The following is a 12,710-nucleotide window of genomic DNA, read 5'->3' as shown; positions in this document are numbered from 1 at the left end:
TGGACAGCTCTGAACCGATTCCGGACTGGGCGTGGAAGGTGTGTTGTCTTTGTAAGAATTGGGTTTCAAAGATGCACTTGACTGAACGTTGTTTACTACGGAATCTGCGAACAGCATTTGGTGACACCACGACTCTTGTTAAGAGACCTAGATATACATTTATAAAATTTTCGAATATCTGTTTCTATATTACCTTTGTTTTCGTACTACGTATTTTATGTATATTTAACCATTTACACAAAAATGTAAGATGATCATGTAAACCACACAATTAATAATAATAATAATAATAATGTAATTATTGCCTGAATTGTCTGTGTGAGACTTCCGGTTGTTTCCGAAATTGAAAATGTCAAATACAGGAAAGCATCTCGGCAGGATTTCAGATATATACAGTGCTAAAACCATGGTTACTGCAGGCAGTTTCGAAGGTTGAATATCACAACTGCTTCTAACCATTTTTCCAAGGCTTCCAGTTGTTTATTGACTTACAAGGAACTTATTCTGAACAAACAGTCATGGAAAATTCTGCATAACATCGGCCACCCTTCCTGTGGGACAGAATTGCGTTAATTGGAAGCTGTGCGGGCTGAAGTACCCGTACCTGTCGTCGAACTCATTTCTACTCGGTGCCCAGCCGGGTTAAAGCAGATGTGGTTGCCAGAGGTGGCGGCTATATATACTATACATTACACCTCGTACCTCCAAATCGCCTAAAAGCTTAATCTTGTGTCTCTCGTACTAAATGTGCACGCAGAACAAGTAAAATTTAGTAATTTGGTGACATGTGGTGTGCGCAGGTGTGCCGGTGGTGTACCCGCCGTGGCGTAACGTGACAGCGCCGGCCGGTCTGCCCGTGACGCTGGACGTGGAGTTCTGCGCCAACCCGGCCGCCGACCGCGCCCTCTGGCTGCTGCGAGGCGCCCTCCTCAGGCCGGGGGAAGCGGCACCCGGCGTCGTCGCACACAACGTCACGGTACGTAGCGGGGACTGCCCGCACTGCCGCAGACACCAGTGGACAACTCTGTAGTAATGGCGCCGTGGTCCCGCAGCACTTCTCGCAGACGTATTAAGCAGCAGACTCTTATATATTGAAGTGTCGCTCGTGTGCGTCATTTGTTCAGACATTGGTTCCTCGTTTCTATGATGTTCATTTCATATTTAATTCCCGCTCCTATCGAGATTATATAAGTGTCACCAACTACAACTCTCGCATCGTCGATCTCAGTGCAAGTGTGCCCACGTCCGCGTTCTCTCGCCTCTTCCACATGCGCTCCACACAGCCGATATGCCAAAGCCACTCCTTCCACTAATTCGACCCTGTATGCTGATGTCACCACCCCCCGCCCCACCCCCCAGATCCGACCCAGTATGCCGATGACATCACCCTCCACCCTACCCTCCAGAAATCCCAACGACCTCTCCATCTCAATCAGTATACCCTCTGGTACAACCAGTGGACTTCCAAAATCAACCCTACCAAAATCCTCGCAATAATTAAATGCCAAACCACCCGCAGCCTCCGCCACCACGGCTTTTACCTTACAATTCACGACCGTCCTATTCATGCTCACTTACGCACTAAAGTGCCTCGTCTAACACTTGATCACCGACTAAAATGGAAGTCCCATCTGCTAACCATTCAAATGAAAGTGCACAACAGATTACAACTACTAACCAGTCGAATATGGAGATTGCACTCTTCCACAGTCCTCCACACTTACAAAGCCCTGATCTGACTCAACCTTTGGTATGCCAACATGGCATGGATTTCCACTCCTTTCGCCACGTCCTGCAGGTTCTCAAATGCCATACACCCGACCCACACTCTCACATCCGCTTACCTTTTCCCACCCCCATCCTCTACCAACTTCTATAATTTTCCTGCCTACTCTACCATCCTGGACATCTCCAAATATCCTATATTACCCGTAAATTCGATGCTACCCACTCCCTAGTTCCTCCACGCTCACTGACGCTGACACTCTGCCGCTCTTCAACCACCACATTGCTCCAACATTTCACCTTAACATCCTCTCCGAAGGAAACTTCAGTCGCCTTACCTTACCTGAACGTCCTAATATGTCTACGCCCTAACAGATAAAGGAGATCTTGTCAGGGCTCCCGTCACCTCTACTCCTCTCCACCAACTTCCTAAGTCTTGGTTCGGAACCGCATCCTTCTTCACTCTTCCACCATTCCTCCTCCAAGCATACACCCACACCAATCACTTCCTACGCACTACCTTTAAATACTACGTTCCCGTGATGCTCTTCTCCCTGGCACTCTACGTCCACTCATCTACATACCTATTTTAATCAGTCGGTACACCGTCCTTTCCGTTTTACTTGATGCAACTGTCTATGTGTTTTTATATATTTGTGTGCGTCATTCCTTTTCCATTTATTTGTGTCTCTAATTAATCACCAAATCACCCTTTTATATTTTAAATTATGAAATTGACCTGTCTCTTTATTGAACAAAACGTCTGTTTTTGTCAATCGCCACGTCCAGCCTTAATAATATAATATTAAGGACTTTTTTATGTTTACTGTCATGTGGCTGAATAGCGGCGAATAGTATCGGCGGACAGACAACACCATGCCCATATAAGGCGGAGGATGAAATAACAATAAATGAAAAAATCGGGAGGAATCTGGTTAGTCTAGAAAAGCAATAAATAAACAAATAAGAAATACATTCAGAGGGGGTACTCTATTACACCACTTATTACTGTTTCATCCCGTTTCACTTTACACTAAACACTAAACAAGTACAGCGGTGAATAAGGAAAGCGCAACGCAGTGCTACTGCTTTCACGTGTTGTGCATACAGTATCAAGTGGTTCAACGTGTGCTCGTGAAGTATTGTCAGCAGCGCGTTTCCTTATAATTATGAATAACACTGCAGTGCGCCACTATATGCCAGTGAGACACTGATGTTACACACAAAGGCCGACCTTGAGAACATTCTCAAACAGAGAAGAAAAATCATTAGGAAAATTATTGGGCCAAAACTCACGGACGATGGATATAGGCTTCACTCCAGGGACACCACAGAGAAGCTCTCCAACATCGCAGCGGACATTAGAAAGAGGCGACTAAAATTTTATGGACACACAAGCAGATTCCCACAGACCAGACTCACCAACAGAATCCTCAGGTACATCCAGACACTCAGGACCACTACACCTTGGCTGACCCAAGTCAAATTTGATCTGGAAAGAGCTCAGATAGATTCAGTGGACATCATGGACAAAGCCGTCTACAGACACAAGGTGTACAAGCGGGAAGTGATGTCAGAGAAAACAGCACCTAAAGCTCAAAGGCCTAAGTGGACGGAAGAAAGGAAGAGAGCATTTAGTGAACAAAGGAAGGAGTACTGGAAGAACAGGAAGAACAAGTAGTCATGAATGTTGCGCGTGGTCTGACAAAAGGCTTGTAACGTGTGTAGTAATAATAATTATGAATACAACTAAGAGTGGCAAACAGAGGAAGATGTTGCAAATGTGGACACATTCTGGTAAAAAAGAGCTTATATTCACAGTTGCACATTTTTTTCCAGGACGATAAAAAGAAGATTGAGGTGGTGATACTTCTACAGAAATCAAAAAGTTGGGCAGCCAAAGTGATAGGGAAGTCAGAAATAACAGTAAAACCCATTCGGAAAGACTTTAAGATAGCGTAAGAAACCGGGGAATACGTTAAATCTCCAGGAAAAGGCGTTCCAGAAAAGTAGTTTCTGTGCATGAGTTCGATACAGTACTGTTTTGAACAAAATTTTTCGAGTATTATGAGCAGAGGATGGAAATCCTAACGTTTGAAATGCCACTTATAATTTCAAAAACGTAGATAGGTTTTAAAGAAGGGGGGAAGGGAAAGATTTCGGAAAATTTTGAGAGAGGAGGATTTAGTTTTTAAAAAGTGTAAAATCAGGAAACCAATGCTATCAGAACGTTCCCACATTGTTGCAAAGCGTGTGGAATACTTCAGTCCAATAAGAAACAATGAAAAGGGGCCATATAAACCGGTGGTATTCACGGACGCCACGGGGTGCAGACGTATTATACCATGAAAAAGTTCTGGCATCACGAAGAAATTCCGGATGTAACGATTAATAGGAGTGCAGGCAAAGGTGCTATTGTTGTCTACGATGGAGGAGCAATGGGTTTCATAGATGGGGCACATTTATGATTAGAAAACTAAATCCCAAGGTTATTACGATGATATGAGTGGGGATAATTATCACAAATGGTTAGAAGAGAAACTGATTCCTAATATCCCAGCTCATAATATTGTTGTTCTTGATAATGCACCGGATCGTACTGTTCAGATAAATAAAGCCCTAACTGCTGCCACTCGCAGAAAGAACGTAACTAAATGGATCATTCAGACCAAGATCTATTTTCAACCGAACTTAACAATGAATGAACTTTTCCAAAATGTGTGTTATGATAAGACAAAGCCTATTTTTCTGACAGATTCAGTTTTAAATTGTAAGGGATATAGTGCTCGCAGGCTTCCATCATACCATTGTGATTTGAGCGCTATATAGCTAATCTGAAATAACGTAACAAAACCTTTCAGAAAAAATTTCTTCCATTACTTTAACGGCCTAAAAAAACAAGTAAAGAATATTCAGCGAAGATGACCCAGAATAATTGGTTAAAGGCTTGCTGACATGTAAAAGGAATTTGAAAATTAATATTGGCGCAAGGTTTGGTTAAAGGAAGATTATAATAATCAATATTGACCCGGAGAGTGAAGATGAATACACTGATCAGACAGAATCTTTTCATTTCAATCTACTATAGATACAAGCCCGTCCTAGCTAGAATTGACTGCTAGGCTTACACCCGCACTGTGCTTGTAGTATCAGTTAGCGTGCTGTCCGAGGGCATATAGTGGTGGCCCTGAGGTTCAGCACGAGCACGAGCATTTCGGTAACTGCACAACTTGTCGGTCAGCAGAGTGTCTTCAACACGTTGAGGAACCAAGGTGAACTCGCGTCCAGACGTCATGGGGTTGGGCGACCACCACTCGTTGCAGATGTCGGACATCGTAAGCTGGGCCGATGGCTAGAAAAGGATAGGCGTCAAACTATGGCGGAAATAACATCAGACTTTAATGCTGGGCAGGATACAAGTCTGCCTGAAAACGCATTGCACAGAAAACTCCTAACGATGGGCCTCCGCAGCTGACGACCAATGCATGTGCCAACGTTAACCCTATGACATCGGCAACTACTAGCGCAATGGGCCTGGCCAACGGCACTGGACTTTGGCGCAGTGGCAGAGCGTTCCTTTGTCTGATGAATACCGATACCACGAATCTGTCGTGTTCCAGGGGAAGACAAGCTGGCGGCGGCTCCATTATTCTCTGTGGAACATTCATGTGGGCATCCATGGGTCGAGCGGAGCTCGTTCAAGGCACCATGACGGCCAAGGTGTATCGTACAGTGATTACAAACCACGTACACCCCTTCATGACGATTTTGTTTCTCGACGACAGGGCCTTTTTTCCCAAGAAGATAATGCGTCATGTCACAAGGGCAGGAGCGTGATGGAGTGGTTTGAGGAACACAGTAGTGAATTTCAGTTGATGTGCTGGCCACCAAACTTGTCAGATCTGAACCCGATAGAACACAACTGTAATTGAATTGAACTTGGCGTCAAAGCCCATCAGCCACTCCCCGAAATTTGCGGTAATGAAGTGATTAGGTGACTTGGTGTGTGCAGATGTGGTGCAGCTCCCTCCAGCTACATACAAAGGCCTCATTGCTTCCATGCCATGACATGTCGCTGCTGTTATCTGTGTCAAAGTTGAACAAACTTTCTATTTAGCTAGGTGGACATAATGTTATGGCTGATGAGTGTGTGTGGCACGTGATGACGACAGTGGTAGGGAAACTGAGGCGGCGGGTGAAAGTGGAACAGATGCCAAGCAAACAAACTTGACATGTGACAGATCATCTGATTCATAACTCTTTATCACAAAGGTTAGTGCGGTTTTCACTACATAACTGTAGTTGTGAATCGTCCGCTTAGAAAAATTAATGAATTACTGTGCTGATAAACCTCTTCGTTACTTGTTTTTCAAACATCTATTTTACCTATTCTGATCAACACTAAAATGACACACAATATCTTTAGCGCAACGCAGTCTGACTTTCAATAATCCCTACAAAAGAATGGCCCTGACTAACATTAAACTATACCTTTCACAAATCACTTACCTCACAAAAATCTTCGTTGCTCGAACTACTGAAATACAGCGAGCGCCAATACTGCCAGCTAAATAAAAGATTCAAACTACTGAAGGCACTAACTACTGATAGGCGTAGTTAGCAAATGAAAGATTTTGATAGAGAACAAACATGATTTACCTTAATAGTGTTCAAAAGTCATAATATATATAGCAGTTCATGGCATCCAGTCTTAAAAATTTGCTTTGTCTGATGGACACACGTCCAGATCATCCGCTCTCAAAACTCCGCCATTTCTCTCCCCACATCCACCACTGCTGGCGGCTCACCTTCAACTGCGCAACGCTATGCGCTGTTAACGGCCAACTGCCCAACACTACAATGGCGAGTATTACAACAATGCCAACCAGCACAGACTGCACACAGCACAGCCAGTGATTATCATACAGAGCGCTACGTGGCGTGACCAATATAAGAACCTAAACAGCCTACTTACAGTTGTACCGTTCTTTCTTCACTCTGCAACCCCGACTGCGCGCTGACTCACGATAAGGCCACCAAAGGGCGCTCACATTCACGTGCCACAATTTTGTCGTCGAATAATAAGCAACCTTTGGCTGAATCCCTTCCAGCGGCTGCCAGTTCAGGTTTTTCAGCATTTCAACGACGCTCTCCAGTGAGTCAGTAAGATCTATGATCACTTGTATGGTCATTCTTTATATACAATCAGTGCCCATCCTAGCCGCATTTCGCATGGTCCCCAAAAACTTGTGCATCATCCCAAAAACGGACATACGAGTGTTTTGTACGCAGTCTCCTTCGTAGATGCCCTCTTACCTCACAAATCAAGAAACAGATCCCTTTTCAGTCTGAGCCTTCCATATTCGAAGATCCCCACCCCTTCGCGAAAAGGGACACATTTTTGTAACTCGCTCCTCGGTTGAGTTCTGAGCCACGTTTCCCCCTCCTGGGAAATCACCCAGCTCTCCTTCTCCTCCCTATTTCCCTCTACTCTCACTTGCCTGGAAATTGGGGGGTAAAAGATGGTTACTCCCGAGCTGTTGATGTGGAAGGATCTCACGACATGAAATTCAAATCAAAGTCAATTGACATAATATTATATTCTTCAATTCAGTTTGCATATTCTTTATTTAGTTAGTTTGCGGTAGACAGGGCTCTGCCCTACACTTCACCCACTTCCTCCCTTCACTCCTAATCTCTAAATTGGTGGGAATAAGACTTGGTGTGTGCTGAGTTGCCAGATGTGGAAGATCTCATGACATAAAGTGGGCAATATATTCGAGCAATATATTGTTTATATATTTAAAAATTAATTAAAACAATTAATTAAATTGGCGAGAAATGCTCTTTATTTGGTTTGGAAAAATAGACCACCTCTTTGACGTCACAATTGTGGTATCAAAAACGGCGGCAAATGGTCAGTTTGCACTACCCTATCGACCGATTGCTTAACATTTTACAGGAGACAAGGTAACCAAAAAAAGCCGTGAAGGCGTAAGTCAAACAGATCACTTAAAACAATTACAATCACCTTATGATGATTGTTCTTCATAGTAAAACATTTTTTCATTGTTTGAGAATGATATGCAATCATTCTGCAAATCAAGTAACTAGATTTCCGCAAAAAATCGATCTTAGCGCCAAATACACTCCTGGAAATTGAAATAAGAACACCGTGAATTCATTGTCCCAGGAAGGGGAAATTTTATTGACACACTCCTGGGGTCAGATACATCACATGATCACACTGACAGAACCACAGGCACATAGACACAGGCAACAGAGCATGCACAATGTCGCCACTAGTACAGTGTATATCCACCTTTCGCAGCAATGCAGGCTGCTATTCTCCGAAGGAGACGATCGTAGAGATGCTTGATGTAGTCCTGTGGAACGGCTTGCCATGCCATTTCCACCTGGCGCCTCAGTTGGACCAGCGTTCGTGCTGGACGTGCAGACCGCGTGAGACGACGCTTCATCCAGTCCCAAACATGCTCAATGGGGGACAGATCTGGAGATCTTGCTGGCCAGGGTAGTTGACTTACACCTTCTAGAGCACGTTGGGTGGCACGGGATACATGCGGACGTGCATTGTCCTGTTGGAACAGCAAGTTCCCTTTCCGGTCTAGGAATGGTAGAACGATAGGTTCGATAACGGTTTGGATGTACCGTGCACTATTCAGTGTCCCCTCGACGATCACCAGTGGTGTACGGCCAGTGTAGGAGATCGCTCCCCACACCATGATGCCGGGTGTTGGCCCTGTGTGCCTCGGTCGTATGCAGTTCTGATTGTGGCGCTCACCTGCACGGCGCCAAACACGCATACGACCATCATTGGCACCATGGCAGAAGCGACTCTCATCGCTGAAGACGACACGTCTCCATTCGTCCCTCCATTCACGCCTGTCGCGACACCACTGGAGGCGGGCTGCACGATGTTGGGGCGTGAGCGGAAGACGGCCTAACGGTGTGCGGGACCGTAGCCCAGCTTCATGGAGACGGTTGCGAATGGTCCTCGCTGATACCCCAGGAGCAACAGTGTCCCTAATTTGCTGGGAAGTGGCGGTGCGGTCCCCTACGGCACTGCGTAGGATCCTACGGTCTTGGCGTGCATCCGTGCGTCGCTGCGGTCCGGTCCCAGATCGACGGGCACGTGCACCTTCCGCCGACCACTGGCGACAACATCGTTGTACTGTGGAGACCTCACGCCCCACGTGTTGAGCAATTCGGCGGTACGTCCACCCGGCCTCCCGCATGCCCACTATACGCCCTCGCTCAAAGTCCGTCAACTGCACATACGGTTCACGTCCACGCTGTCGCGGCATGCTACCAGTGTTAAAGACTGCGATGGAGCTCCGTATGCCACGGCAAACTGGCTGACACTGACGGCGGCGGTGCACAAATGCTGCGCAGCTAGCGCCATTCGACGGCCAACACCGCGGTTCCTGGTGTGTCCGCTGTGCCGTGCGTGTGATCATTGCTTGTACAGCCCTCTTGCAGTCTCCGGAGCAAGTATGGTGGGTCTGACACACCGGTGTCAATGTGTTCTTTTTTCCATTTCCAGGAGTGTATATCCGAGGTCTTGTATGCACTGACGTTTGAGATCACAAGCACCCTACTCACCACGTCGTTTCCGCTAAACACATCTGGCGAGAAAAGATAACCAATCGGTCGCTAAGAGTGTGTCGCACGACTGCCGGGAGAGTACTAGAGACTTGCATGGATGTAGACCACGCCAGCAGTTGCGACCTCTTCTCCAGGTACCCGCCGCCCGCTGTACCAGATGCTCAGAGACCAGAGAGACTGTCACCGTGGCCGCCCAGCAGCCAACCGATCAGTTTACATTGTGGGAATAATCGCCGTATTGAATCTCTTCAAATTTCCTTATAACAACTGGAGAATGCATGTAACATACACGTCCACTTCTGTCACCGTTCAACCAGCACGCTGGCTAGTTCGCTATTCAACAGTCCAGAGAACGCTGTCAGTGCCGCCGCTGGTACTTGCCGCCACGACTGCGGGCAAGAGCAGACTAGCCGGAATCCGTCTTTGTACCCACCGGCATGCGAGGGTAAATTGCGGTTTCCAGTCCGAAAAATCTCTGAGACTGCCCCTGCCGCTGGCTGAGGTACACTACAAGAGAAGCAGGTGCGGCTGGACGTATAGTTCAAGCTGCTGTTCCACCCACGACATACACTGCATAGCTTAAAAAATCCAATTTGCCTAATCCGAGACAGGGTTTTTGTTGTCCAGACACCTCGAATTTCTCACGTGTAGATTCCTCCGTTTCATACGAGTGATTTTTGAAGACAGAAGAAATCGGAGCATACACCTGTTTTCACATCACTACAGTATCAACACTTGTTGTGAAAATCAAAAATGGTTCAAATGGCTCTGAGCACTATGGGATTTAACATCGGAGGTCATCAGTCCCCTAGAACGTAGAACTACTTAAACCCAACTAACCTAAAGACATCACACACATCCATGCCCGAGATAGGATTCGAACCTGCGACCGTAGCAGTCACGCGGTTCCGGACTGAAGAGCCTAGAAACGCTCGTCCACCGTGGCCGGCCTGTTGTGAAAATCCTATACAACAGTATGGCACAGGATACATTATCTCTGAGAGTTCTCACATCAGGTAAAAAAAAAAATCTGTTCCCATCAGCTTAATATTTGTTATGTCCTGCATCATAGGTCTAGAATATTAAACTCATTTTTGCCTCATGACGGAGTGCCAAGAGCATGCTGTACCTCCGATACACGATGCCTCATTACTTTCCAGCTCCCTTAAAGTAGACAGATGCCTCGTCACCTATGAAGTCACATACGGTAGACGCACAGAGGATATTTAAACATCAGATTAATTTTACTTATCGCTTTATAAATTCAGTATTGGGAATCCATGGAGAGAAGGCGATGTTCTGTTCGAGGAAAACTATTGGGAACATTAGGGAACCAACATATGGAGCTGACCGCAGGATTTTACGAGGATCGTTCAATAATTAATGCCCCACACTTTTTTAAAAAATCCATTAATATACATAGACAAACGCCCTTGCTGGTGCTTCAGATCTGATGTTTGTTATGTGCGCCGGTGAAGTTTCGGCAGATGGCAGAGCCGTAGTACAGCGTCAAAATGGCTTTTACATATGACTCACGTTACCAAGCAGCGTGCTGTTATTGAATTCTTATGTGCAGAAACCGAAACCGTCGTGAACATCTATAAACCTTTGTGTGCAGTGTAAGGTGATGCTGATGTGATAGGAGTACAGTTGGGTGGGGGTAAAGACTGTTACAGCCTCAGGAAACGCAGATACAGAGTTCCATGGGCAGCCAAGGTCGCGACGTCCAGTCATAGCCACTGCTCCGCACAGGCTGAATCGTGCGGATGTCATTATTCGCGCCGACTGGCGCATCACAACTTGACAATTGGCTCTACAGTAGTCGGTCAGCATTGTAAGTGCGTCTGCAATGATCGAGACTGCCGCGTATTCAAAGAGGTGCTCATGATGGGCACAAGATTTAAAGAAAGACCATTTCATCTGAATTGTTGGAGAGCTTACAGACACTCGGAGAGGCCTTTCTGTCACGGAGGACGAACACTGGGTGTACAGCTTCGCGCCGGAAACAAAAAGGCAGTCCGTATAGTGCCATCATCCTCATTCACCACAACAGAAGAAATTCAAAAATTATGGTGACACTCTTCTGGGATTGTGATGGCGTCATTCTCGTGGATGTGATGCCAAGAGGGTCAACCATCAATTCAGACGCATCTGTGAAGACTGTGAATAAGCTCAAGAGCCGTTTCCGACGTGTTAAATCAGACAAGAATCCAGCAGAAATCTTGCTCCAACACGATAATGCACGCTCATACACAAGTCTGAGAATAACGCATCGCCAAACTGGGTTGGACATGGTGGCCTCATCCATCCAACAGTCCAGACCTGGCACCTTCGGACTTTCATTTCTTTCGCCCGTCTTTCGCCCGCTTAAAGATTCTCTACGGGGAACACATTTTGAAGACGACGAGAGTGTCAGTCATTCAGTGAAAACATGGCAACGCCTACAGCACAAGAGCCAGCAGGGAATACATGCTGTTCCACAGCGTTATCGTACGGCCATAGACGTGAAGGAGACTACGTAGAAAAATAAGATATGGACAAGACATATTGATGTATATTGTCACCAAATTCTGACTCTTAACAATAAATATGTCCTGAGAAAAAAACTGTGGGGCATTGCATTTTGAACGACTCTCGTACTATCGCTGACATACATTTTGCGTAAGGACCACAAACATAAGCTACGAGAAATTTCCGCTCATACGGAGACATATAGGTAGTCTTCTTTTACCCTCGCTCACTTGCGAAAGGAATGGGATCCGAAATGACTAGTAGTGGTACAGGATACCCTCCGCCACGCACCGTACGATGGTTTGCGAAAAATGCGTGCAGATGTAGATGTAAATTTCTTCTACCTAGTAAGATGTTTGTCCATCCATTTATAGGCACACAAAACGCACGGAAGCATGTTGTTCCCTGTTTATTGGGAAAGCAAAACATTGTGTCTAGGTAAAAATCTTCGTATTAGCCCCCAATTTTCTCACTGCAGTCACTTCACGAGACGTATGAGACAGGGTGTAGTATGTTTGCTCACAACACTTAGGGTACAGGGAGGGATGTTCGCCACCAATTTACAAAACAATATTTTAAATTGTTTTCATTCGTGAAAACATAATGAAATATCTTTTAATATGATACGTTTTCTTCTATATATGAAATAAAGACCCCATTAACTATTGAAAGTGACGTATTAACTGATAGGAAAATTTTTCCGTACAATGTAGCCAACTGGCGAACTTTCCTACCAGGGAGGGAATTTCGCCGGAAATCAAATTTTATTTTCTTTAAATTCTGCTGTTTATAAAAGACACTTTAAAATTCTACAGGACATAGAAATACAATTTTAGATAATTTTTGTG

This window comes from Schistocerca piceifrons, chromosome 2 (assembly GCF_021461385.2).
Source record: "Schistocerca piceifrons isolate TAMUIC-IGC-003096 chromosome 2, iqSchPice1.1, whole genome shotgun sequence".
In the NCBI taxonomy this organism is placed as follows: domain Eukaryota; kingdom Metazoa; phylum Arthropoda; class Insecta; order Orthoptera; family Acrididae; genus Schistocerca; species Schistocerca piceifrons.
This window is presented reverse-complemented; position numbering follows the sequence as displayed.